The 27,995-nt window shown below is 37.7% G+C and overlaps 1 protein-coding gene and 1 long non-coding RNA gene across 2 annotated transcripts in view; one reads left to right on the forward strand and one right to left on the reverse strand.

Moving 5' to 3' along the window:
• The first annotated feature begins 8,525 nt into the window (after positions 1 to 8,525).
• The window catches only part of CPS1 (carbamoyl-phosphate synthase 1), a 395,122-nt gene continuing 375,652 nt past the window's right edge, over positions 8,526 to 27,995 (forward strand). Inside the window, exon 1 of the mRNA XM_059928619.1 lies at positions 8,526 to 8,584. The gene's annotated coding sequence lies outside the window, so the exon portion shown is untranslated. The remainder of the gene's footprint in view (positions 8,585 to 27,995) is intronic.
• On the reverse strand, positions 15,706 to 25,597 carry LOC132368669 (uncharacterized). The gene is made up of 3 exons (XR_009504145.1): positions 25,496 to 25,597; positions 21,440 to 21,514; positions 15,706 to 17,531 (listed from the first exon to the last, which is right to left on the reverse strand). It is a non-coding gene; the product is annotated as an uncharacterized LOC132368669 (long non-coding RNA).

The raw sequence follows: 27,995 nt of genomic DNA on the forward strand, positions 1-27,995 counted from the left end.
AGCAGACGTATAAGGAAAGCCCATTAAGTCTTAAAGTGGCTTCCCTTCTAGGGAGCACAAACTCTGACTCTCTCTCTCTCTTAAATTGTGGTGAATTGTATGCTAAGAAAAATAATTAAAAACTCCTTCCTATCACTTAACTTTTTTCTATAATGAAAAATATCAAATGGGATGGAAATAACAGGAAGATTTACCCTCTTGCCAAACACTTTTTCTAAGAGTTAAGTAACTTTCAATCACAGTAGGTATTTATCCATTTGACTTCCTAAATGGAAGTCTATATTAAATAAGTCTAATTATTTATCACCTAAATTTTTTATCCATACTAGGGATATAAGATAAAATTTTAAATTTACCTAAGTGGCCAGAGAGATAAAGAGAGAAAAGGACTTTATCATTAGGTGGAAATTTTGGTGAGTAACTTGAAAGTTTTTCCTTTTCTGTCCTTGGCTTTCTCAGTTTGCAAGACTAGACTCTCATATTAAGAAACATGTGATTAGCCAATGTGCCACCCTCACTTCTGTTCTGTTAACTTGTGAGATATATGATTACTGAGTAGTCGTTAATCAGTAAAAAACCAACAAACAAAAACAAAACCAAAAAAACCCAGTAGCAAGTTTGGGATTTTAAAAGAGCATATTTACACATTACATATATAAGAATATATAAACATTATATATATGTTTACTTATACATATAAAGTATACATATATAAGTATATATGTGTAAACACACACATTATATATTCTAATTGTTGAATATAATTGTGTTGAAAGATATAGTTATATTAACTATTTTCTTTTGGTCTGATACAAAAGCATTCCCCAACTTGGGGAAGGTCACTGTTCCTCTCCATACATTATAGCTAAGAGGGGTTAAGACTCATATGAACAATAATTCGTTAAGTCACCACTGACCCGCAGTTAGTCTGATCTCACATGGTGGCCTGATCTACTGGATTATGTTATCCACATAGGTTCAGGAGAAGCTTTTTTATTAGCTCCCTCCCCCATGCTACCCCACATCAAGGGCTCAGTCATTACCTAAATTAGCTGCTGATACTCATTTCTGACATGTAAGACAGTCATGAGAATCAGAACATATTTCACCTAAGCATATTCCTTGTCTCAAATTTAAATAATTAGAATTAAAAAAATAATTCAGTGTTTTATAATAGAAACTCTGTTTTTGTAAATAGCAGAAATTTGTCCACCAGCTTGTTTTCCTTTGGATTATCAAAGGAATTACTGAGTGATGGCTATACTCTAACTTTAACTCACAGCCTATATTAATACTTTGCTCCATGTGCAGACATCCCTTAATATCTGTGACAGGCTTACAAGTAAAAGAGCTTTATGTCTTCTGAGCAAAACGATTTAAAATTGGAACACTTTATTTCATATTAAGGGGGAAATGGCTTGATCTCACTATATGTCTAAATCCTTTGTGTTACGAAATATGTATCATGGATTTATAAAGTCACAGAGGAAAAATATGTTGGTGTATTCTTCTTGAAAAGTGGAAATCACAAAGGTACAATGCCATTCATATCTTATCGAGGGTACATGCTATCAACATGACATTACTCTTGATATTAACCTTGACCTTGAGGCTGAGGTGGTGTTTGACAGGCTCCTCCTCAAAACCCACAACATAGTCTAATCATGTGAAAAACACCAAACTGAAATTGAGGGACATTTTACAAAATTCCTGAGGAGCACTTTAAAAAATAGTCAAGATTATCAAAAACAAGGAAAGTCTAAGAAACTTTCACAGCCTAGAGGAGCCTAAGGAAACATGACAAGTAAATGTGGTATCCGAGATGGAATCCTAGAATAAAAAAGGGACATTAGGTAGAAACTAAGGAAATTTGAATAAAGCATGGACTTTAGCTAATATTAGTGTATCAATATTGGTTCATTAATTATGACAAATGTACCATATTAAAGTCAGATGATAAGAATAGAGGAAACTGGGTGTGGAGTACATGGGATCTCCCCTCAACTTTTCTATAAATCTACAACTATCCTGAAATAAATAATTTACTTAAAAAACCCAAGAACTAAAAAAAGTAAAACTAATTCACCCTGAAACTACAAAGAAAGGAAGTGTAAGATCTCATTCCTACTTAGTCAACAATCTTTATGTTTTGGCCAAGCATATTATAGAAGGAAAGTCTAAAGGTGTACACAATTTATAGCAGTGAGGCCTTTTTTGAAATGGTTAGTCCTATTGGACACAATATATCACTATATGTTACTTTGTTAGGTGTTACTAGTTACACACAGAAACTATATGCAGAGAAAGAAGAATTTAGAGCCTTTGTGCCACTATGATCCTAAGTAATTTAATAATCAGAATCAAAGTGAAATTTCTCTCTTGACCCTTCCTTTTTATAGGCCCATGTGACAAGTCTTACTTGTGAGGAGAAAGAAGGGTAACAGCTGGGGAATCATGTTCTCAGTGACAGCTGATTTGCCCTGTGCTCAGATCTCCAAGTGTTTCTCATGCTTAACTGTACCATTTACTGTATACATTTTTTAGAGTCTTACCAAAGCGCAGGGGAATGGCAGAGAAAGGACAAATTCACTACTAAAGGTGGTTCATCACATTCTACCTTCTAATCCCTTTGTATTTTTTTTTTTACTACATGGTCAAGATTCAACACACATCAGTCTTTTTCTTAAATGATTGTGTAGGTTTTTAGTTTCTTTTTGGCTAAGATAAAATATTTGTTTTCTATTTGGAAAGTTTGGGCCTGGAAAATGAGAGCAGACAGTATTTCCCCTTCACTTCCTTATCACAACCTAACATGCTTATCCACTGACCAGGCAACCACAGGGATTTATTTATCACACATATTGACCACCTATAATACGTTAGGCCCTGTTATAATAGCATTAGGCTTACTGGGTGAACAATATGGATTTGGTTCCTGTTCTCTTGGAGTTCTGCTGAAGATTGGGGGCTGTGAAAGACAGTAATCAACTAAATGAAATGATGGCAGATTGTCATAAGTGATAAAGCAAACCAAGTGCTGTGAAAATATTTATTTGAGATGGGGTGGACACCCACTTTAGATCTCTGGGGAGCTACCATTTTAGCTGAAAAGGAGACCCTTTCCTAGTACTTGGTTTATACTTTTAGATTTTCTGAGACTTAGAGCAGAAGAAGTAATGATAGTACAAAACTTGCAATTATATGGAATTTAACCATTTGTAAAATGAGTTCAAAATGTAAAATGTATGTATCCTTCAAGTCAGCAATTCTAATTCTTGACAATTAGTAACGACTCTCTACCCTGGTTGGATATTAAAATTACTTAGGGAGATTTTATTAAATCCCCATGCTTGGGTTCCACTTTCAGAAATTCTGATCTAACTGGTCTGGTTGGGGAGGGGCTGGGGAGCATGGGCAGCAGTATTTTTAAAAGCTCCACAAATGATTCTTATGTAAAGCCAGTTTTGAGAAACATTAGCCATAATGAAACACTCATGCCTATGAGACAGGATCCTGTACAAGGGTGTTACTACAGCGTTTTTTCTAATAGGCATTTTTGTTGTGATCTTTTTCCTGTCAATGAATGCTGGTTAAAATGACATGGTACATGTGTTTTTTTCTATGCAATTCTATGGAATAATGAGGTAGGTAAAAATATACTGATATGGAAAGATCTCTAAGACATGAAAACAGCAAGTTGCAGACTATGATATATAGTATGACACCATGTATATAAATATACCCACAAAAATCTACATAATTCCATATGCATGTATGAATACAAGTCTAAGTTGCTACTGTTCAGACAGGCGAGAAAGGAGTTATGGGAACTTCAGAAAGATCCAAGCTGAGTGTCGATCGAGAGATCATATATAGGGAAAGATTAGGAAGACTACCTCCTATGCTGCATCAGAACACTGAGGCATGATATCATGATTTAGGATACGAATTTGAAAAATGATGTTACTGTGCTTCTCAAAATGCTCATGGCTGTGTATGTTGCAACAGAAAGGTGATAGAATAAAGGGGCTTGGGATTTGGAAAAAGAAGCTATCAGGACTCACTTTCACATTCTCACTTGTGATGCTCTCTCTTTGATGGCACTGTCCCTTCCTCTCCACTCTTTCTTATTTGTGCCCGAGCTGTGGATCTCTGGGACACATACCCAACACACACACACGCACCCCTATAATGACACACAGACTCACTGACACACACACATACACACACACACACACACACACCTTTTTTCAGTAACCAAGTTACTGAAGAATTAGATCATGCTAAGAGCTTCTTACTATTTATCAAAGGAGATGAGTTTTGAGTGCTTATAAACTATAATATTCTCTAGGAGTGAAAGAGAGAGAGAGAGAGACTTGGGAATTTTGAAGTACTAGAGAATGAGATGATAAAAAAATTGTAATAAAGGTTGTAGTGAACTAAGTTCTTGGACTCTTTTGATGTTTTAGAGAAAGATAAGTGAATAAAATGTAGAAACTGTTGTCTAGGCTGGATTTCTTTAATTGTGCCAACACTCAGTGTTGTGGCTGATTTACATTAGATGCTTAAAGTTTATGATGAATAGACAATTTTGGATAATAACATGTAATTGTATTAATCAGATGAGTTTTATTTGAAACCGCGAGGAAAAGCAAGATGATTTTTATAAAGTCAATTTAAATTAAAAATGTGTCAATTAGCAAGTGAATAAATGGCAACAACTTTTAATAGAATTTTTAGATTCGTCTTTTACATCAGGGTCGTGAGCTACTTTGGTACTCCTATTTCTTAGGTATAAGATAAATCATTGCTAAATTCAGAGTCAGATCTTTCCATAAGCCATGGACAGAGAGTAAAGATTTACTCTATATTCCTGTTTTGGTGATAATACAGGATACAGAGCCTATTGTATGTACTGCTATGACTGAACCAGGTTTAGAGCAAGCTGTTCTTGTTAAAAAGGGATTACTCACTTTAGATGTAGAATGGGTAAAAAGATATTTCTTATGAATCTTGAAAAATTATAGTAATGCAAATGTGTAGTAGTTCCTTAGTGTCGACTTATTGAAAGCCATGCATTTAGCATATGCTACATCTGCCTTATAGACAGCACTGAATAAAGATTGGGGATGCAATCAAATTAGGTAAAAAAAAAAAAGTATCTGTTGTCTCAGGAAATTTTATCAAACAAACATTTGTTAAATATTTCCATGTCCTGTGCACTGCGCTGGGCACTGCAAATACAGTTGTGAGCAAAAACTTGAGCTTATAGTCTGGTGAGGGAGAAAAGCACTAGTGAATCATCACCCAAATAAATCTAAAATTACACTGAGATGGGAATTTGAGAGAGTATATAAATGGGGCTATGAGACCATGAAGTTGGAAAATCTTGAGGGCATCAACGAAGTCCTCCCTGAGGAAAGGATAATTGGGTTCAGAACAGGAAGACAGGAGGTAATAGGTGAAGGGGAGGGGATGAGGATTCCAGCCAATGGGAGCAGCAGTGCATAGGACATCTTAACAAGGGTTGCCATATACAATAAAACAAATAAATATTAAAGCAAATTAGAAAAAAATAAATGGAGGTTAAAATTAAAAAGAGATTGAAAGTGGCTGCATCAGTTGCCCTTCATGACAAATCAAAAAGACATTAAAATTTAAAGATTTGCCTTCTTGGTTGAGTCTGTATCTGCAAAATAACTTAGAAAACCCATCTGTCCAGCAAACTGGAATAAAAAGTAGGTGATAGAAAACTCAGAAAAATCTTGAGAATGCAAAGTGTGTAATGGATTTTACACACTATCTTTCCTCTTGTGAGGAAAGGAGGAGAAGGTAGTATTATTCCTACTTCATAGCTAAGACTTTGAAAAAGATGGACCTTGACCTCGTCAGCTCCAGAAACTCAATGTGTTTTTCTTACCCCTTACCAATTATTCTGCCCAAGTAATTGAGGTTTGTGTGTGTGTGTGTGTGTGTGTGTGTGTGTGTGTGTGTGTGTTCCCTGCAGATATATTTCCTCAAAAGCATAGACAGTTATTTTGTATTTCCCCACATATTGGGATCATTAAAAGTTTTTAGTAAAGTCTTACTGAATTAGAATGGAATTTGTTGTCATAACCCCTTTATACATTCCTGAAGAAAAGGAGTTGTTAATCAGTTGAGTACAGTTGGCTCTCCATATCCATGGGTTGTGAATCCTCGGATTCAACCGTGGATCAAAAATGTTTGAAAAAAAGTTCCAGAAAGTTCCAAAAAGCAAAAGTTGAATTTGCGGCATGCCAGCAACAATTTACATAGCATTTACATTGAATTAGGTATTATAAGTAATCTAGAGATGATTTAAAGTATACAGGAGCATGCACATAGATTACAGGCAAATACTACATCATTTTATAGTGGGGATTGAGCATCTGCAGATTTTGGTATCTTTGGAGAAGGAGGGGTTCCTGAACCAATCTCCCTTGATGACTGAGGGATGACTATGTAGTAAACAATAACTGAAAATTTGAAGTTCTCCATATGAAATGTGTTTTTCATTTGTGATAATTATTTTTTTTTTGGTGCAACAAAATATAAGGTTTAGAAATTCGTCTCAATTTCCTTTGATATATCTCTTTAGGTAAAATAAGAATTAACTTGAATGTGTGAAGAATTAATGTATATATGTGTGTGGGTAAAGAGCATGATGTTAATAATTGTTATTTCTGAGTGGTAAAATTATGAATGAATTTCCTTTTGCTAATCTATACTTTGTTTTTCTTCTGTGGTTGCCGTTTGCTTATGTAATAAATAAATAATAAAATAATAAATAAAATAATAAAATAATTTAAATAATTTAAAAAGCCAGCAATAGGGATTAGATATGTGTACAATACGCAGAGTTCATGTAAAAGCCCACTTGTTAAACTTTCACTAAAGGTTCAGGATTTTTTCCCTTAACGCTTATATAGCTAAGTTCATGTCTGTGTGATAACTATGTGAAAACTTGCCAGTGACAGGCACTTGGAATAAGTGGGCTTCCATGCCCCAACAGCTACTTCTCTAGATGTTAGCCCTTAGTTGATATATCCACAAAGCCCTAATATTAACTTACTACAGCTCTTCTATCTCCTACAATTTATTTCCTTGTCTGAGTTGTATCTGTAAATTACAGTCCACATTTGGTGGGTGAGATCTGTATGGAAATCACATCTTCTTATTGTCTTTTCCCACTTAACAAATTGAATAAAAAGTAGAGTTCATGTTTCTGAGTCTCTCAAGCTTTAATGAGTAGCATTTATTAAATCATACACTACTCCAATCACAATTTACCCCATCAGTAATAAGACTGTATCTGTGATTTATTTAAGTAATGACTGGGTAGTTCATATAGCCCAACCTCAAAGCTAAAGCCAGCAGTGAATAGTTGAATTATTTCTCCATGAGAATATTGGCTAGGGAAATCTGGTTTACTTCTAAGGAAGGAAGGAAGGAAAGAAGGAAGGAAGTTACCACTGACAGTTATTTTAGTTTCAGAAAGGCTTAAATACAAAATGAGAGAAATTGATAAGGTAAGGTCCATCATCTCTTTTTACTGCAAAGTTCTGTGGTTTTTGCTTGTTGAACAGCATTATTATTAGTGGCCATCTGTTGAGGATTACTGTGTATTATCTCCATCAAAACTTACAATTCTGAGGTAGGGATATATCCTACTATCCATTTTTCAGACCAAAAAACTCAGACAGATAAAGTAATGCACTGGTTACACACAGTAAAAGTGTAAAAAACAGAAATAGAACATGGTTTTGATAATCTAAAGCCTAAGCTCTTAACTATTGCTTCCTGTTGGCCAAGAGAAGAATAATTACATGTGAAAAACTATGTGGATTGCACCTCGGCTGTTCAGTTATGTTAGAATTAAATCTTGCCTTGTAAAAAATGATTGATTTGAACATTATGTTTCAGAAGAGGAGCTCAAAGATGGAAGAGAACTACCAGGGGGCTAGAGATGCCAATGGCAGAGAGACCTTGGGAATACTGGAAACCACAAAGTGGAAGAGAGTACACAATAGTGATAGGATCAGATAGGATCATACTCTTGGCATTTACTATCCAGGGAAAAACATATATACGATCTTTCATTAGTGGAATCATTACCCTATGGAACTTGCAAGATGAACTCCTAACAATGTTCAACAGGTGGATTTGATCTGGTTCCCATCTGCCTCCCCTCACTGGTCTCTTATCTTTGCAGATCAAGCTGTAGTCACACTGACCTTCCCATCTCAGGGCTGTATCCTGTTGTACGTAGGCTGTATCCTTTGCCTGGAATACTTTTCCACACACCTTTTCATGTCTGCCTCCTGAGATCATTTAGAGTTCAGTCTAAGTGTTACCTCTTCAGAAAGACTTGCCCCAGTCATGTTATCTTAAGCAGTCCCTATCCCAGTCCATTATTTAGGCCAGCATTTGGTTTTATTTTCCTCATAGCCTTTATAAGTTTCACATTTAAATTTGTCTTCTAATATATTTTAGGAAGTGTGCTCCATGAGATGAGGGACTCATCTGTCTGGTTCTACTCTGAATCTCAAGCTCTCAACTCATAGTAAGTTCAAAACATTTGTTTGTTTGTTTGTTTATTTATTTATGCCTGCATTGGGTCTTCATTGCTGTGCATAGGCTTTCTCTAGTTGCAGTGAACGGGGGCTACTCTTTGTTGCGGTACGCGGGCTTCTCACTGCAGTGGCTTCTCTTACTGCGGAGCACGAACTCTAGGTGTGCGGGTTTCAGTAGTTGTGGCACGTGGGCTCTAGAGCGCAGACTCAGTAGTTGTGACGCACAGGCTTAGTTGCTCCGCAGCATGTGTGATTTCCCGGAACTCTAGGTGTGCGGGTTTCAGTAGTTGTGGCACGTGGGCTCTAGAGCGCAGACTCAGTAGTTGTGACGCACAGGCTTAGTTGCTCCGCAGCATGTGTGATTTCCCGGACCAGGGCTTGAACCCATATCCCCTGCATTGACAGGCGGATTCTTTTTTTTTTTTTTTTTTTTAAAGATTTATTTATTTTATTGATTGATTGGTTGCTATGTTGGGTCTTCGTTTCTGTGCTAGGGCTTTCTCTGGTTGCGGCAAGCGGGGGCTACTCTTCATCGCGGTGCGCGGGCCTCAGTATCGCGGCCTCTCTTGTTGCGGAGCACAGGTTCCAGACGCGCAGGCTCAGTAGTTGTGGCTCACGGGCCCAGTCGCTCCACGGCATGTGGGATCTTCCCAGACCAGGGCTCGAACCCGTGTCCCCTGCATTAGCAGGCAGATTCTCAACCACTGCGCCACCAGGGAAGCCCGACAGGCGGATTCTTAACCACTGTGCCACCAGGGAAGTCCCAAAACATGTCATTTATTTATTGAATGAATGAATAAATAAATGAGTGGTATGGGTTTTGGTGTTGGTTAATTATAATTAAATGACTCAAGACAATTTGGAGCTCTGATTTTGAGAGCTAGGAAGAACTTGGATAGCTAGATTAGAAGAATGGCAATGAGTAGATAATTGACTACTAGAACCCATTCTGAGATGATAAAGACTTTGGCATTATTTAGTGGAAGGAAGGGAAAACAGTGGCTTAAAAGCAATTTTAATTATGTAAGATGCTACTATTATGAGACTATTCATCAGTGGTTCTTAATATGAGACTAAGTGGGATGAGTGAAGAGATTTTCTGTTAAAAATGAATAATTTACCAACTGGGGATTATGAGATACTCTAAAAGTGTCCTGAGATGTTGTAAACTGTTTCTTCTTAAGAGTAAATAGGTATTTAAGTGCAAGTTTGCTAAGGGATTAGGGGTGGATAATAAAGATAATTTTTTTTTTTTTTGATATTTACACTAAGTTTTTAACCAGTGTTATTTATTTAACAGTCAGTAAATCCCACCCTTGTGTAAGTAGAAGCTGGTGTTTTTTTCTCCTTCTGCTCTTAGAGTTACCTTCTTAGAGGTCATGCCCCATCCAGGGCAAGCTGGGGTCAGTGCTTAGGAATCCTGTCTTCAGAGGGAGATGGTGAGCCATGTGGAAACGGAGTCAGCGTGATTCTTTACATGGTTAGCATGCTGCTTCCCTTGGAGGTAGGGTGTAATGTTTCTTAAGGAAGGACATTTATAGTGATTAAAATTGCTCAGAGCTTGCTTCATTGTGTAATTCTGATACTGTAGTATGTGATTTCAGTAGGAGGGGAGTATGAAAGGGACAGAAAATCCCAGAGGGTAAGGTCATGGAAGGGCGCATGGTATGGAGGCTACCTCAAGCAAAGGGGCTGTGGCAGCAGGAGAACACTTGCTGATCAGACGACTCCCGGTCAGAAATGCCTCGTGGTTATCTCCTGAGAAGGACAGCTGAGAGCACAGATGCCCAAGGACAAGGACTGTCTGTTAGCTCACTACCATTCTGTAATATTGAGCATAGCTCCAAGAACAAACTGGCCAAAGAGGAGGCATTTGAGAGTTGATGTTTTTCTGGAAAATAAAGTGCAAAGTATCTTCCAGGGCAAAAATGTTAAGAAGAAATTCTAATTATGTGCATACCTTAAAAGCCAGTAGTTCTACTCCTATGCACATGCCTTACAACAATGTCTACATATGTGCGTAAACATTCTTAGCAACATTATCAAAATAGCACAAAGCTGAAAAACAATTCAGATGTCCATCAACAGTAGGAAGGATAAGTAAAGTGCGGTATATTCATATAATGATAACATTACACAGCAATAAGAAGGAACAAACTACAGGTACGTATAATAACGCAGATCAGTCTCACATAGTGTTGAGTTAAAGAACCCAGATTAAAAAACAGTATGTAAAATATGATTCCATTTATATAAAGTTCAAAACCAAGTGAAAGTAACTGATGGCATTAGAAGATAGGGTGGTGGTTAACTCTGAGAAGAGAGTGGGGTAGTGATGATGAGTAAAGAGGCCAGTGGTTACATGACTATGTTCACTTTGTGGTTATTCGTCAACCTGTACACTTAAGATTTTTGCACTGTCCCAAATGTATGTTATAACTTAATAAAAGGCTCAATAAGGAAAAGAAGTAATACTGCCCTCAAAAGTAAAGCGAGTGACAGTAGATGGAATCAGAGGGACTGAGGGACCCTGATTTCAGGTGTGTTTTAGGGGCGTCAGGTGGCATGTGTGTGGCTGTCTCCATTTGGAGGTGGGCAGCAACTGCAGGGACAGGAATAGCCCGTCGCTGACAGCGCATTTGCTACTTCTCATCCTGGTCAAGGTTTTCTAATTCGTGTCCAGGAGAGTATCCGTATCTCCAGGAGGCCACACTGTGGCACGTTAAGCATTCTCTAGGGGCTGGCAGCCTCAGCCCATGCATTTGGAGCAGTTCTAGAAGCGAGGACAGCACAAAGGACATGCTGGTCCCACTGTGAACCGGCACCGGGATCTGAAAAATGCCAGACACCTGTTCCCCTGTAATTAGAAATTTCAACGTGAGATTTCTGGCTTTTTAATTACCTCATACATTCTTGTATGTCAAATAATTGTGGGCTTTTCTGACATGGGGGAAGTTAGGACCAGGAAAGAAGGCAAAATGGAGCTGCCGGCTTCTTTCTCAGCTTGTAATGAACTATTTGTAGTCAAGACCAAGCACCCGCGTATTGATTCTCATCAAGTGAGATTCTTTAGAGTGAAAGCGGCGCCCGCCCTGGAGGAGAGCCCCATGGGACCGTTCCTGCTGCACTCTTTCAAATGAACAGATTAAACTCCTCATAAGATGCTTCTTCTGACACATCCGCACTGTATATATTAAAATCCCCCCAGTGTCCTTTTGGCAGTTAGGATGCTTGTAAGCTTCAGTGCACTGCAGCTTGTGTACCAGCTGGCAAGGTGATTTTTTTTTTTTATCCTTCCCTGGAATGTGTAAAGGAAGAATTAGATTGCTGTTTGTTGAAATAGACTGTATATCTCCCAAGTCCCATTTCAATAATCTTCTAGAGATGAGAATGAATTTGGGATTGGAAAGGGCATTACTGTGTGGCTAGATAAATAGCATGAGGCCCCTCAGCACCTGGCCAGCAAGCAGTGCTACAATGTGACTTCCAGCCTTTACATTTCACAACCTCTTTCTTCAGCAAACAGAGTCTGAAAGGTCTTACAGAGAGACAGAATTTTAAGTCTGAACACTCAGGAAAATTGATCTTCAAACTCCAAAGCTGTCACACAATCCCCTGAGAAGTGCCAGGAACTTTCCAACTAAACTTTTTATGTCTCCAATAATTGCTAAATCCAGCATGCCTTAGGTTTCCCCTCGCATTTAGTCTTTTGAGCTGTATACATATTCCTGTACATTTCTCCAGCATTAAGACTGGACTCCACCTTCATAGGGGTATGGAGACCTTCTATAGGGACGTGCATTGATATTGCAAGTCTAGAAATCCAAGATATCCTGGCAGAGGGACAAAGACCTTTGGTTGGGGCTTGGAGGAGTGGGAAATCTGAGTGCTCAAGTTTGATGTGTGGTTTGGTCCCATGTCTTACCTCAGTTTATATTTCTTTAGGTGTGAAGGAGAGGGACCATCTAAAGCAGGCCTTGTGTGTGAGTGGAATTATTTTCATAGTTGAAGAAAAATGGATGAGCTCCTACCTTACCTCATGTTACTCTCCTCCTCACACATTGGACTCTGGTCATACTGGCTTTTCAGTTCATTCATTATGTCTCTGTACCTCAGGACCTTTGGGTATGCTATTCTGTCTTCCTGGATTGACCTTCCCAGCTTTCTTTCAGTGACTATTTTTTCCTGTCCTTTAAGTGTTAGATGTCATCTCCTCAGAGAAGCCTTACCTATCGCACTATCTAAAGTATTTTATTTCCCCCATTCCACATTGCAACACTTCATTTGATGGACTCATGGCACTTAAAAGAATTTGAGTTATTTATTTACTTGATTACTGTGCATTTTACCTATTATAATGTAAATTCCATGAGGCAGCATTCATGGCTCTCTTTAGTGTTGTAGTTCTCTGACTTAGCATAGTGTCTGACATATATAGTATTATGCTCAATAAGTATTTGCTTTTTTTTTTTTACACACACACACTGTATTTTATTTTTACAAGAGATAAATAGACCGACACCAAGCATTGTAAATGGATGACCACAACAAAAGCAGCAGTGATTGCAAGTACCAAACATAAAACACACTCATACTATGTCATAATATCCACATTCAGTCCAGTAATCCTCCACTGTAACAGCTCCTTTACTTTGCAGTGAAAACTGATTTGTATATTTTTTGCCTTGGAGTCCTTGTGGGATTTTTTTTTTTTTTATTCAAACAGAAAGTCACAAAAATTATAATCATCCTCATCAGTTCACTCAGTCCCATGTAATTAATTTTTTTTCATCTTGATCTTTTGTTAGCACTTTTATGAATTCATCAGTTTTCCATTAGAGTTCTGAAAATGCTTATTCATTCAGTTCAGCAGTACAGTCAGTTACCAGAAACCTGTACTTGTCAAAGTCTTTTCCATGGATTCCTTGAAGATGAAACCCCTTTATAGGAACATTTTTACGAAAGCATCAGAGTACAGCCAGAACTGTCTGTAAATGACAAAAGACTTAAAAATGACCACAGTTAACGATTTGATGAAAGTTCATAATAATGCAATTGACAAGGAAATTTAGTTATTTCTGAGATATGTATTTTAAAGTAATAACTAGAATTATGACTTATAACATTATACCAGAACATATAAGATTTTTAGAAATTTCATGTAATGTCTGAAACATTTATATTAACATATTTCCATACAAATAACCCAAAGAAAGTTTAGTATTAGTTGTTTTTTATTGTTTGTTTTTTTATACTGCAGGTTCTTATTAGTCATCAATTTTATACACATCAGTGTATACATGTCAATCCCAATCGCCCAATTCAGCACACCACCATCCCCACCCCACCACGGTTTTCCCCCGTTGGTGTCCATATGTTTGTTCTCTACATCTGTGTCTCTACTTCTGCCCTGCAAACCGGTTCATCTGTATCATTTTTCTAGGTTCCACATACATGCGTTAATATACGATATTTGTTTTTCTCTTTCTGACTTACTTCACCCTGTATGACAGTCTCTAGAGCCATCCACGTCTCAACAAATGACTCAGTTTCGTTCCTTTTTATGGCTGAGTAATATTCCATTGTATATATGTACCACAGCTCCTTTATCCATTAGTCTGTCGACGGGCATTTAGGTTGCTTCCATGACCTGGCTATTGTAAATAGAGCTGCAATGAACATTGGGGTGCATGTATCTTTTTGAATTATGGTTTCCTCTGGGTATATGCCCAGTAGTGGCATTGCTGGATCATATGGTAATTCTATTTTTAGTTTTTTAAGGAACCTCCATACTGTTCTCCATAGTGGCTGTATCAATTTACATTCCCACCAACAGTGCAAGATGGTTCCCTTTACTCCACACCCTCTCCAGCATTTGTTGTTTGTAGATTTTCTGATGATGGCCATTCTAACTGGTGTGAGGTGATACCTCATTGTAGTTTTGATTTGCATTTCTCTAATAATTAGTGATGTTGAGCAGCTTTTCATGTGCTTCTTGGCCATCTGTATGTCTTCTTTGGAGAAAGGTCTATTTAGGTCTTCTGCCCATTTTTGGATTGGGTTGTTTCTTTTTTTAATATTGACCTGCATGAGCTGTTTATATATTTTGGAGATTAATCCTTTGTCTGTTGATTCCTTTGCACATATTTTCTCCCATTCAGAGGATTGTCTTTTCATCTTGTTTATGGTTTCCTTTGCTGTGCAAAAGCTTTGAAGTTTCATTAGGTCCCATTTGTTTATTTTTGTTTTTATTTCCATTACTCTAGGAGGTGGATCAAAAAAGATCTTGCTGTGATTTATGTCAAAGAGTGTTCTTCCTATGTTTTCCTCTAAGAGTTTTATAGTGTCCGGTCTTACATTTAGGTCTCGAATCCATTTTGAGTTTATTTTTGTGTATGGTGTTAGGGAGTGTTCTAATTTCATTCTTTTACATGTAGCTGTCCAGTTTTCCCAGCACCACTTATTGAAGAGACTGTCTTTTCTCCATTGTATATCTTTGCCTCCTTTGTCATAGATTAGTTGACCATAGGTGCGTGGGTTTATCTCTGGGCTTTCTATCTTGTTCCATTGATCTATGTTTCTGTTTTTGTGCCAGTACCATATTGTGTTGATTACTGTAGCTTTGTAGTATCGTTTGAAGTCAGGGAGTCGGATTCCTCCAGTTCCGTTTTTTTCCCTCAGGACTTCTTTTGCTATTCGCGGTCTTTTGTGTCTCCATACAAATTTTAAGATGATTTGTTCTAGTTCTGTAAAAACTGCCATTGGTAATTTGATAGGGATTGCATTGAATCTGTAGAGTGCTTTGGGTAGTATAGTCATTTTCACAATATTGATTCTTCCAATCCAAGAACATGGTATATCTCTCCATCAGTCGGTATCACCTTTAATTTCTTTCATCAGTGTCTTATAGTTTTCTGCATACAGGTCTTTTGTCTCCCTAGGTAGGTTTATTCCTGGGTATTTTATTCTTTTTGTTGCAATGGTAAATGGGAATGTTTCCATAATTTCTCTTTCAGATTTTTCATCATTAGTGTATAGGAATGCAAGAGATTTCTGTGCATTAATTTTGTATCCTGCTACTTTACCAAATTCATTGATTAGCTCTAGTAGTTTTCTGGTAGCATCTTTAGGATTCTCTATGTATAGTGTCATGTGATCTGCAAACAGTGACAGTTTTCCTTCTTCTTTTCCGATTTGCATAGCTTTTATTTCTTTTTCTTCTCTGATTGTCGTGGCTAGGACTTCCAAAACTATGTTGAATAATAGTGGTGAGAGTGGACATCCTTGTCTCCTTCCTGATCTTAGACGAAATGCATTCAGTTTTTCACCATTGAGAATGATGTTTGCTGTAGGTTTGTCATATATGGCCTTTATTATGTTGAGGTAGGTTCCCTCTATGCCCACTTTCTGGAGAGTTTTTATCCTAAATGGGTGTTGAATTTTGTCAAAAGCTTTTTCTGCATCTATTGAGATGATCATATGGTTTTTATTCTTCAATTTAATATGGTGTATCACATTGATTGATTAGCGTATATTGAAGAATCCTTGCATCCCTGGGATAAATCCCACTTAATAAAGGTGTATGATCCTTTTAATGTGTTGTTGGATTCTGTTAGCTCGTATTTCGTTGAGGATTTTTGCATCTATATTCATCAGTGATATTGGTCTGTAATTTTCTTTTTTTATTGTATTGTTCATCTCTGTTTGTTTGTTCTTAATTCTTCTAGGTCTTTGTTAAACATTTCTTTCATCTTTTTCACCTTTGCCTCCATTCTTTTTCTGGGGTCCTGGATCATCTTCACTATCATTATTCTGAATTCTTTTTCTGGAAGGTTGCCTGTCTCCACTTCATTTAGTTGTTTTTCTGGGGTTTTATCTTGTTCCTTCATCTGGTATATAGTCTTCTGCCTTTTCATCTTGTCTGTCTTTCTGTGAATGCGGTTTTTGTTCCACAGGCTGCAGGATTGTAGTTCTTCTTGCTTCTGCTGTCTGCCCTCTGGTGGATGAGGCTATCTAAGAGGCTTGATGGGAGGGACTTGTGGTGGGTAGAGCTGACTGTTGCTCTAGTGGGCAGAGCTCAGTAAAACTTTAATCCAGTTGACTGTTGATGGGTGGGGCTGGGTTCCCTCCCTGTTGGTTGTTTGGCCTGAGGCAACCCAACACTGGAGCCTACCTGGGCTCTTTGGTGGGGCTAATGATAGACTCTGGGAGGGCTCACGCCAAGGAGTACTTCCCAGAACTTCTGCTGCCAGTGTCCTTGTCCCCACGGTGAAACAGAGCCACCACCGCCCGCCTCTGCAGGAGACCCTCCAACACTAGCCGATAGGTCTGGTTCAGTCTCCCCTGGGGTCACTACTCCTTCCCCTGGGTCCCTATGCGCACACTACTTTGTGTGTGCCCTCCAAGAGTGGAGTCTCTGTTTCCACCAGTCCTGTCAAAGTCCTGCAGTCAGTTCACACTAGGCTTCAAAGTCTGATTCTCTAGGAATTCGTCCTCGCATTGCCGGACCCCCAGGTTGGGAAGCCTGACGTGGGGCTCAGAACCTTCACTCCAGTGGGTGGACTTCTGTGGTATAAGTGTTCACCAGTCTGTGAGTCACCCACCCACCAGTTATGGGATTTGATTTTACTGTGATTGCGCCCCTCGTACCATCTCTTTGTGGCTTCTCCTTTTTCTCTGGATGTGGGGTATCTTTTTTGGTGAGTTCCAGTGTCTTCCTGTCGATGATTGTCCAGCAGCTAGTCGTGATTCTGGTGTTCTCACAAGAGGGAGTGAGAGCAAGTCCTTCTACTCCGCCATCTTGGTTCCTCCCTCGGTATTTGTTGAATAAATAAACGAATAAACTCATTTTGGATGATACAGTTTTCTTTTTACTGTACAGGGTTTTCCTGAGGCAAGTGTCTTAGATGTTTTTCTCTCTTGGATACTATTAAAGTCCTTTAAATAGAAAAAGTAAAGAGAAACATTTATTACAGGTTTGGAGAAAGGAAGAAGGAAAGTTGGTCTTATTTTCTCTTTCCAACCTTGTATTAGTCATCTATTGCTGCATCACAAACTACCCCAAAATGTAACAGCCTCAAGCAACAATAAACATTTATCTCGCATAGTTTCCATGGATCAGGAACTCAGGGCCAGGTGAAATGAGTGATTCTGGCTCACAGACTCTCATGAGGTTGTAATTAAGATGTCATTCAGGGCTGCAGTCATCTGCAAAGGAGCTGGTGGTCCATGCAGGTGGCTAGCTGGTAGGGGCTGGATGGTGACAGGAGGACTCAGTTCCCTGCTATGTAGGTTTTTCTGTATGGCTGAATGAGTGTTTTCACAAAATGACTGCTGGCTTCCAGCAGAGCAAGTGATCCAAGACAGCAAGCTGAAGTTGCAATGTCTTTCATGTCTTAGCCTCAGGTGTCACACACTTTTATTCTCAATATATTATTTGTTACTCATGTCAGTCTATTACTATTTGATATGGGAGGGGACTACATAAAGTGTGACTACCAGAAGGCAAGAATCACTGGAGGCCATTTTGGATGCTGGCTTCCTCAAATCCCTATGTGGTTGTGTTCTTGGGTTTCTGGGGTTTTTCATCCTGTTTCTCTCCCTCAGTCAGCTAATAGCAACATCAACCCTCTAATAAGGAGATACCTCAGGACACAGAGATAACATAATAGACATCTGTATGCAAGAAAATAACATTGTTTGTGCTTACTAAAATCAATTTCTGTATGCACAGAGATCTCACTGTGCCTGCACAAAGAAAAAATACATAGAAGGTTCTCCACTAATATAATTTTTTTGAATGAGAGACTGAAAAAACAAAGGGATCTGTTTTTTTCCCTCATGAACCTGAGGTCTGGTTTTGTGCTGTGACTTACATACACAGTTTCCAGCCTTCAGAAATACCATCAATTTTAATCAAAAAGAATTAAATCTGCTATTAAACTTTTAATTTTCAGAGTCTGGGTAGATGCCCATCTGACTTGAAACCCATTCAACACAAACCAGACAATTCTTTCACTTTCACTCATGAGCAGTTTTATCCCTTTCTTCTTCTCTGGTTTTTAAAAAAAGTATTTGCATTTTGTGGAGTTTATTCTGACCATTAAATTTAATGACTAATACACAGAATGCATATTTTTAATCCTTTACCTACTTGCCTTAGTTATAATCAATCACCAAAACTATGCTATAAATGTTACCCCTATGGACCCGACTACTGTCATTAAATTTACATCCTACTTATTTATAAAATGTTTTTGGGATTAAAAAAAAATCTACATTCCAATAATACCTACCCAAGTTATTTTTCCTTAAAAGGCTCAGAGACTGTAAGATCCTTCTTTAGCAATGGAGCATCAAGTGACATTTTATATCATAAGAATACCATTTATTATGATTCTCATTTAAGTGATTTGGTGGCTAGGCTTTGCTAAAGATAATTTTAGAGCACTGCCAGAAAATTAAAATTAGGAACTCTCATCCAGTGCTTGTGGGAGTATACATTTATGGGATAACTACTTGTAGATCAATTTAACAATATCTAGTGGAGTTGAAATTATATATTTTCTATGGACCAGTAATTCCAGTCCTGAGTATATGTATTAGTAACACTCAACCACATAAGCATGAAAATGTGCATGGCAACATTGTTCGAGTGAAAATTTGGAAAGTGTAAAAGGTAAAAGCACAAATGGATGACAACAGAAACCATTACAAATATGAAATATTGATATAATTCATACAACAAAATATACTACAGAAGCAAAAATCAATAAAATAGTACACACATCAACTTAGTTGAATCTCAGAAACATTACATTGAAAGATAAAAGGCAGGTTGTACAAGCATGCATAGTATATGATTCCATTTATACAGCCTAAAACATGCAAACCAATATTATATTATTTATGGTCTAAACAGACAATAAAAATACAACAATATTAATGAAAATTACAAACCTCAAATTTAATATAGAAATTTTCCTTCTAAGAAGGAGGGGAGGGTAAATAGGATCTGGGGTGGGTAGATAGAGGGATTTAATTGTAGTTGTAATGTTTTATTTCTTGAGCTAGATGGTAGGTGAATGAATTTTTGTTTTATTATTTGTATTTTGCAAAATAATTCATAATTTAAAAAATTCGAATGAAGTGCTGAAATATTCTGAGAACCATAAGCTTGGTTGCTTAATGGTGAAAATTGAGATAGAGTTATAACAATGGTCAGCATGTGTGCAAACAATATTTTATGTGATTTTTTAAATTGGAGTTTCCATATTTTTATATATACCTCTGCTGCTGCCAGTGTTGATTTCTCCTTTTGTCCAACTGATTACTTTTTGTAAAATCAAATGTACCCCTCTCTCACTTTCATCTGTAAAACTGCATTGGTTGCATTAAGTCATTTTTGGCCTAATGTATAGTTTGGCTGTAATGCTTGGTTTAAGTATAAAAATTTGAATATTAAAAATAAAGACCTTAAGAAATAAATCTAGGTTCGTAAAAGGGAGAATTAGCCTCTTAAAGTTTTTTAAACTTCTTCCCCCACATATTCTAAATAATCTTTAAAATATAAACATTTAACAATTATTTGTGCTTCTGCTCTTTCTATTTCCTTTCTAGGGTTGCAAGAGGGCTCAGGAAAAGAAAGGGAGGAAACGATGAAGGAAGGGACACTCCGAGGGTGGCTAGCTTTTTTTTCTGTATATGGCAGAGTTGCACTTCTATCACCTGGCAAGTGCTCAGAGACTTGAATTTCTGCAAGTGCTTTGGAAATTCCCTCATACAGTCTCTGAGCATTCTACCCTTAGTTGGAGAAATACGGGTTTTGACATGTGGCATTGGCTATCCTGGAATGGCCGTACTATTCTAAGTTCTAATAATCATATTTAAATCTCTATGATCTTAAAAAAAACAGCACCTCAGTATCACGAACTGAAATTTCCAGCATCCTAGCTGTCAGCAATATGGCAAACAAACAATCAAAACAAAAACCAAAACCCCACAAATGAAAAACCTAGGGAATAAGGAAAAATAAATCCCAGAATGCAAAGACATAGTTGTCCCAAGTTTCATTAAATGATTGGTTCTCAACCTTGACTGCACATTGGAATTACTTGGGGAGTTGTAAAAAAAAAACACTGATGCTTGGTCTCTTTCCCAGAGATTATGATTTATGTAGTATGGATGCAGCCTGGGCAACAGGATTTTAAAGAACCTTCCAAGTGGTTCTAATGTAAAGTTTATGAACTACTGCATTAAATTAAAATTTTTTTTTCTCTATGAGAGGGCCTGAAAGTGCGATTCAAAACTTATTGACTCTCAGTTCACATATATTACTAACCACCACTTAATCAGTTTATGCAGATTAAAGGTAACTTATTAAATGAATGCTATTAAGAGCCAGGCCCAATGCACACAGAAATGAGAGCTGGCAGCCAGGATGCACGTAAGGAGAAGTAATGTCCATTTTTCCCTCTTATGTGCGTAGAAGCGAAACTTCTTATTAGAGTCCCTGGGTGTTAAGCACCTGTGAAATGGTATCATGAGTACTTAGCAATGGACAAAGTAGCATGGAGAAATAGACCACATCTAAATCATGTGGCCAGTTGACAGTGTTGATAAAGAGGTGGCAAAATGTATAAACAGATAGTCTAAGTGTTCTCCTCCCTAAAACACTGACAACTAAAGGAAACTGTATCATCAACATATTAAAATAAGACAAGTGAATACATAAAAAAAGTGAAACATTTAAACCACTGTAAGAGTTTTTCTAAATACCTCCTATAATACACAAAACAAAAACAGTTTTCACTCTTTTTCTCAGGGAAAAAAAAGCATTGCCTTACCATCTGTTTGAGGTTTGCTCAGAAAAATTGTGCTTGCCCTTGGGTGGTCAGAAGGGTTTGGTTCCAAAGCTAAGTCTGTATAGGAAGAAGAGAAAAAGGTGTGGTGATTTAGTTGAGTAGAAAAATACATGATTTTAAAGATAGCTACACATTGATTGAAACCACTTTTAATAGTCTTGAGAAGAGCTTTTAGTAATGACAAAAAGGCAATTTTAGTAAAGGCACAATATAAAAATTCTATTGGGAAACAGCAAAATTGTAGAAACTCTCCATACATGTGGAATAAAACCATGGCTATGTCTTAGACTTCTTTAACTTGCACCTAAATAATCTATGCCATTTTTAGATGAATCATCTATGTGACTCCCCTCCTATTTATCAATTAAAAATTCAGTCACCCTCTTTTAAAGCTGCTATTACTAGCACATTCCAGGAACAGTCTCAAGAAGCAAGTTATGCTGTGGCCAACTACTGTCAGATACCAGCTCAATATATCAAATATGCCAAAACGAAGTGAGTTGCTTTTGGCAAATGTTCTTCAGACAATCAAATGGCTAATTCTAACTCCATTCAACAAATGAACTCATTTAATTGGCTGTGGTTTATCTGGGGGCTATTCATCATGGCAGATTTAAGAGGACTACATAAAAGTTCAATGTTCTAATCTAGAGGAACACTTCCATGATAGTGATTTTTAACTTTGCCCTCTATTTCCAAAGCTAAACTCACTTCTTCATTCCACGCTGCATGATTAATTTGGGGCTTCAATAAGAGTACTTTCTGGAGCAGATCACAGGGCTACTAGAAAAACATTTTGGCCATACCTACACGAAAAGGTGGGTCTGCCTGTAGCCCACCTTGCACCAAGGTGGGATAGCGTCTTCTATTTAGGCAGAAATACAAAACAAGCACAAGCTACCACACAGGATAGTAAGGTTGTTGTTTAAAACAAACAAACATAAAAGCCCTATGACACTTCCTCAGCAAAGTCCATCTCAAACCATTTAACCAATCTTTTAAGAAACTGGACCAAGATTCAGATAAAGAGTAATGGTTAAGGCAGTTATTTCCCAAACCACATAATAACTGATCTGTTTTTGAAAGATGGCTTTGATGGTCAAAGTGAAATACAAATATATCCCTGCCTCTTAGAGAATCCAAAGAATATACACATTGATACATTAAAAACTAATTAGTCTAGTAGTGAATTCTGTCTAACCCAGCATTCCACAAATGTATCTACCTAGAATCCCCTTTTCCCACCCAGAAAGAATTTTGCACAAACAGTAATTTTGGACTTCCCGTCTTAACAGGAATCTGAGCCATCCATTTGAATGTCATTGCCAGCACTAGTAATTTACAGAGCTAAACCAACTGCTTTGTTCTTCATGAAAATTCCTTCACTGAATTTGAAGTTTATCAAGCTGCTTTTGGAGAAAATATTCTATTCAACATTTTTATGTAAAAGACCCATATAATTATTTTAAAGTTTTTTTCTCCTACATATTTGAAAAACTAAGACAATGGGAAAATAAATTATTTCAGCTGTACACAAAATGGCAGGCAGAGACTTTCACAGCTGCCTCTAACCTATAGCTTCCGAAAGAATTCATGACTACTTACCTATACCAAAAAGAAAGTAAATAGACTACATTTGAATCTAAAAAATAAGCAGAAATGTTTGCAAAGTAGCTGTATTATTTATCAGTGTCTATGGCATGGTAAAACTTAACAATTTTCAATGGAAGTCCAGGAAAATTAAGTGCCAGAATCAAAGAGAAGCAAGCTTTAACACACACACACACACACACACACACCCGCCAAACCAAGATGTGCTACTACAGATCTAAATACAAAAATCAAGAAGGCTGGGATAAAAGAAATGACAACATGCAAAAAAAAAAAGTAAACTTAGCCCAAGTGACCAGAAAAAAGCTGGCACTCTCCCTACTCTATCCTAGGGGGTTCAAAGGTAGGCACAGGACCCAGGACCGGCCAATCAATCACAGCTGTCCTGGGACTTCCCAAGAAAAGAGAAAGGCAGAACTGTACTCTAGGATCCTTAGCTAGTCTTGAGCTGCTGGACACTCCCCTTGCTATCATGAGGGGAAAGGCTTTTCAGGAGACATCAACAGAGGAGAGCAGAACTGAGGAGATCATTTAACTCCTGGGTCAAGTAGTGCTTAACTCTGTGATGTTCTTTTAACTTGCAACTGAAGGAGACCTGGTTAATCAGCAGTACTGATGATCACACTAAAGGTGGGGAAAGGTAAAAGTCACTTGCTCATTCCTTTAACAAATATCATGAACAAAAATCTGCATGAGACAAAACGATGCTCTGTTTAAAAAATTACACACAACCATTCACAATCATTAACACACAATGATTCACAACCGTTACTTTTAGTTGCTTTTCTTATACGTTAAAAAAAGCTCTAATTAGTGTACAATTTATGTCTTCTTGTTACTAACAAGCGCTCTCCACCCCACTGTTGCATATTTATTGTCTAATGAATACACACTGGCCCATCAAGTGTTATTCCTATACTGGACTTAGCCAATCCCCTATTGCTGGGGATTGGTGCTTACAAAGTTCTATTCTTAAAATATTATGAGGAAAATCTTCACGTACATAGTTTTTTAAAATAATGGTTTTATCTCCTTAGCAAAGATCTTCGGAAGTGGAATGACTAAGCCAAAAGGTTAGATCACTTTCACGGCTCCATGTACAATGCTAAATTGCTTCCTAAAGAAGGTGGGGGGCACATTAGGGTATAATGCTACCAATCATGACGTTTTGAGTTCCTACCCTTGCTTTGGATACTTGAGAAAAAAAAAAAAATTCCTACTGATATGAATGAGGAACCTCACTGTAGATCTAATTTGTATTTCTTTTGATTACACAGTTTGACCATTTTCCCACAGTTATCAGTGTTATTTCCACTTTGGTGAGTTGGCCTATCATTTGAATGTACTGTAAACACCAGGGCCCTACTGCTGTCAGTTTGCATGAGGTTTTCAGAAAATATTAATCTTTTGTTTATAGCCTATGTAACTAACAATTTTCTATATAACTTGCACTTTTTGCTAATGAAAAATACCACATCATTATCTTATAGAATGGACATGTGAGCCATTAGACAGTAAACTCATACATACACACAATATTTCTGCACTTCCCATTAACTATCTTCCCAAGAGCCTAAGGAGACTATGATAAAACCTACCACACTCTTCACTATCACAAAGGTAAGACTGCCAACTATTAAGCAAAGCTTTACCACCCACCATCCCTCTCATCCCTCTCCCCACCACATGCACACACAGTAATTTAGAGACTTCAGGAAATTACTGTGCATTCAGGAAATTACATGGATTCTTCCGAAAGTTATTTCTTTAGAAACCTCTAAGAATGTTTTACCCAGGAGAGATATTCTTGAGCTCATGATTAGGGGTTATGATTAAAACTGTATTTTAAGACCCATCATTTTTGTATTATCAATTTAAATTGCAACTTATTTGACAGCATGATAGGTCGATGTAGAAAAAGTATGATTAAAAAAAAATTAAACTCGGTCTTAATGTAAACATTCCTCAGAGGAAACCTGTAAAACACCACCGACACTGAATACTGTTTTTCCTCCAATCTAAGATTCTACCAGTTGTTAAGATCCATCTCAATTGCAGTTGTTAAAAGTGTGAAAACATAGGCAACTTAGAACAAATGAAATGCATTACTGAAGGCTAAAAGTGTTAAAACTATGCTATCAAACTGTCGATAAATGATTTTTCCTTGTTAAAATATTAGAGGGAGAGGGAAGTGACCAAGAAAGCATCTGACAGAAGCAGCATATTTCAGAAAGCGATTAATATCAACATATTGATTTCAATATATTCCAAATAAACAGGAGATGTCAGCAGTTTCTGGGCCAACTGCTGAGCACCAGTTCACTTAACGGTGACCACTGCGTTTACTGAACTGCCCTAGCGTCCCTGTACCGCACAGTGTATTAGTTTTATGGCTCATAAGACAAACATTACAACCCTTACAATTACCATGGAAACTGATGATCTCATCTCTCTGAGTCCACGCTTGCCACCGCAGTCAGGGAGGTCCCGCCAGCCGGCCCTGAGCTGGGCGGCCTCACCAGCGGGGACACAGCAGGCTCCTGCACCTGCCAGGCTACTGCTCACCCAAGCCTTGATCCTGCTTCCCTAGCTTCTGACCATCCTGGCTTCCAAACTTCCCAGCTCTGGTTTCCAACTGCTTCTGTACCTGCCTCTACCCTGGTTCTCAGTTTTGCCTTATTTTAATCCTCAATCAGTGTTACAGTGATCATGACTGAGAGGTGACACATAGGTAAGTACACCTGGCTTTATATATTTCTAAAGAGTACTTTACTCAGTTTCTTGGACTTTTAAGAACCTTTCTGGGTTGCAAGTTACCTTCATTTCATTTCACATTACGCAGTGTTACTGTTTTAACTCTTAAGTTTTATTACTTTAATACACTAAACCGACAACAACAAAAAAGGGTGAGAAAAAAGGTAGTATTCCAAAGAAGCTCACATAATGTCAACAATAAATTCTGTTCCTATATGCCATGCATTTGGAATTTACAGTCCTACTCTCTATCAATACTCATTTTTAAAACCTTGGACAACTCAATTTATACCTAAGAGAAGAATTCCTACACTACCTAACTCAGAACATGGTGAGAATCAAACGAAATGCAAGAGCAATCTATATACTACAGCCTATTTTAGACCCTTATTAATATCGCTTTTTTGTTCAAGCCACTGTTGGCTCTCACCTGAGCTACCGCACCAGCCTCCTAACTGGTCTCCCTCTCTGCTTCCTTCCACCCTTACAGTCTATTCTCACACAGTAGCTGGTCTGATCTCCCTCCACCCTCTCTACCCCCTTCCCTTTTTCTAAGAATTAACATCATTCCCCTGCGTATATCCTTCAATGGTTTCCCATTACAATTAGACTAAAATTCATATTTTTTGGTCAAGGCCCACTAGGCATACAAGGTCTTAATCCCCCATATTCCTCCTGGCATTCATTCACTCAGCTGCAGCCACCCATCTTTCTGTCCTTGGCACGCATCAAGCATATTCCCTTCTTAGGAACTGCACAGAAGCCTCTTCTCCCACAGCCTCACATGGCTCTCTTAGGACTGCTCATGGGTCGCTTAAGGAGAGAAGCTGTCTTTAACCACCCCTTGTAAAACTGTCCTCCTCCCCAGCCCATTACCTTCATTTTCTTTCTTAGTGTTCTCACTACCTGATGTTATTCTTGTGTCGTCAGCCCCCAGGCACCTCTAGAAAGGAAGGACCTGAGTTAGGATACGGGTTTTGTCTTGTCTAACCACTGTTTGTCCTGCCTCTGGAATGGTGCCTAATAATCATGTTTCAGTGTACCCAAAACCAGTTAAGTTTCTCCCAATTTTCCCACATCATCTAAGATTTCTTCTAATGCTGTCTTTTGATGTGTCTGTCACCTAAGACCAGAGTTAATTTCAGATCTCTTAGAGTAGTAGTTTAGTTACTCAGAATCAAAGACACAAGACAGGTTACCAAGAACCACGAAAACCTAAAAGAGGAAATCTAATGTTCAGTGAAAAATCAATGGTAACTTTAATTTGGGAAAAGAACATTTAATGTTAAAATACCTTTACTACAAAATGACTCACCCTATGAATTTAATGAAGTTGTAAGACAAAGTATACAATCAGAATGCTATAGGGAAGTATCAATACAATGCATCAGTTTTTACCTGTGTCCCCTGAATAAAGCATTATAATGGGATTATAAAAGATGCTCAACCATAAAGGCTGGGTAAATGAATTATGCTCCAACCATTCGATGGCACAGTAAACAGTTGGTAAAAGGCAGGCTGTAGAGCTATGCGCAGTTGCATGGAAATACGTCACCCTGGAGCACTCTCTAGGTGCCAGCACGGTTCCAGGAGCTTCATGTCGTTACTTTTCTTTATAACAAAAAGTTACAAAGTGGCACATAAAGAACAATCCCATCTTTGTAAAATAAACACAATGTTATGTTTATATGCATACAAAAGGTTCAGGAAGAATCAGCACCAAAATATTAATAAAAATTCTGGATATTCTGAGTGTGAGTGAAGGACTTTTCTGTGTTTTCTAAACCTTTTACATCAAATGTTTATTAATACTGTCACCAAAAAAAGGAAAGATCTGTTGCTCAGAGGTTTTTCCACATCATATTGCCAATTCCTTCCCTACCCACTCTTCAGGGGGATGGGAGGTAGGGGTCACTTGAGAGAGCACCTTTCACCAGAAAATTAGCAAAGCTCCTAAGGTCAGAACATAAAGGCTGTATGAAAAGTTGATGAATAAAAATAAAATCAGATAATAGGACCGTAGCATCTTATTTTCTATTATGACACTACCATCAGTTATATTAGATATACTGTTAAAGACAAAGTAGTAAAAAATTCTTTTGAGTCTATCTGAAATCTATACTACGTTCTTAGGAGTTACTTTTTTGAGATGGCTTGAAGAAATCATGTTCTT

This window comes from Balaenoptera ricei, chromosome 7, assembly GCF_028023285.1.
Source record: "Balaenoptera ricei isolate mBalRic1 chromosome 7, mBalRic1.hap2, whole genome shotgun sequence".
In the NCBI taxonomy this organism is placed as follows: domain Eukaryota; kingdom Metazoa; phylum Chordata; class Mammalia; order Artiodactyla; family Balaenopteridae; genus Balaenoptera; species Balaenoptera ricei.